Here is a 1,384-nt window from a genome sequence, read left to right on the forward strand (position 1 = left end):
GTCCTGGCACAAAAACTGACACATAGATCTGTGGAACAGAATAGAGAACCCAGAAATGTACCCACAAATGTATGGCCAATGGATCTTTGACAAAGAAGGAAACAATACCCAATGGAAAAAAGAAAGTCTCTTCAGCAAATGGTGCTGGGAAAAATGGACACAACTTGCAGAAGAATGAACCTGGACAACTTTTTTACACCGTACACAAAAATAAACCCAAAATAGATGGAAGACCTAAATGTAAGACAAGAAACCGTCAAACTCCTAGAGGGGAAAACAGGTAGCAACATTTTTGACCTCGGTCACAGAAACTTCTTACTAGACATATCTCCAGAGACAAGGGAAACAAAAACAAAAATGAATTATTGGGCCTTATCAAGATAAAAAGCTTCTGCACAGCAAAAGAAACAATCAACAAAACTAAAAGGCAACCGAAGGGATAGGAGAAGATATTTTCAAATGACATATCTGATAAAGGGTTAGTGTCCAAAATCTATAAAGAAGTTACCAAACTCAACACCCAAAAAACAAATAACCCAGTTAATAAATGGTCAAAAGACATGAATAGACACGTTTCTAGTAACAAACTATAGAAATGACCCCTGAAAGTATAGTCTTTGACACTTTTCTACAGAATACATCCAGATGGCTAACAGACACATGGAAATTTGTTCACCATCATTCATCATCAGGGATATACAAATCAAAACTACAATGACATACCTTCTACCTCACACCTGTCAGAAAGGCTAAAATGAACAATACAGGAAACAACAGATGTTGGTGAAGATATAGGGGAACAGTGATGCACTGTTGGTGGGAATGCAAACTGGTGCAGCCACTCTAGAAAACAGTATGGAGTTTCCTCAAAAAATTAAAAATAGAATTACCCTACACCTCAGCAATTGCATTGCTAGGTTTTTTTCAAAGGGTACAAAAAAGCAGATTCAAAGGGGCACATGCACTGCACTCTTGTGTAAAGGAAGAAATCTAAGATTGATGATATTCCAGCAGCAGCTAAATGTCAAACATAGTTCCCAAACATGAAAGCAGGATTTACCTATTTTAACAATTAGTTTGCTCTGTGTGTCTTGAAAGTACGTACATTCTATTCACATTTGAGATAGCTGGTACTAGAATAAAAGTTAAAATGGATACTAAAATGTGTTAATAGAAGTAGCAACAGCAATCCAGCAGTTTACAGTAGTAACTGTCAAAATAATAATAATAATAATAATAATAATAATAAGGGCAAGTCTATCATTACAGGCCAGGGTTTAACCCATAGTTTTTTTAGTGTTTTCTAAATGTAAATTTGCAGATCTCACACCGTAGACCTTTCTCAAGATTAAAATTTCATAAGGAAATTATTCTGGTGAAATAA

General features: G+C 35.5%; 1 pseudogene; it reads right to left on the reverse strand.

The window, feature by feature from the left end:
• Window positions 1-534: 534 nt before the first annotated feature.
• LOC111560382 lies at window positions 535-618 on the reverse strand (annotated as a pseudogene).
• Between the last annotated feature and the right edge of the window lie 766 nt (window positions 619-1,384).

Source organism: Felis catus, chromosome B1 (assembly GCF_018350175.1).
Source record: "Felis catus isolate Fca126 chromosome B1, F.catus_Fca126_mat1.0, whole genome shotgun sequence".
Classification (NCBI taxonomy): domain Eukaryota; kingdom Metazoa; phylum Chordata; class Mammalia; order Carnivora; family Felidae; genus Felis; species Felis catus.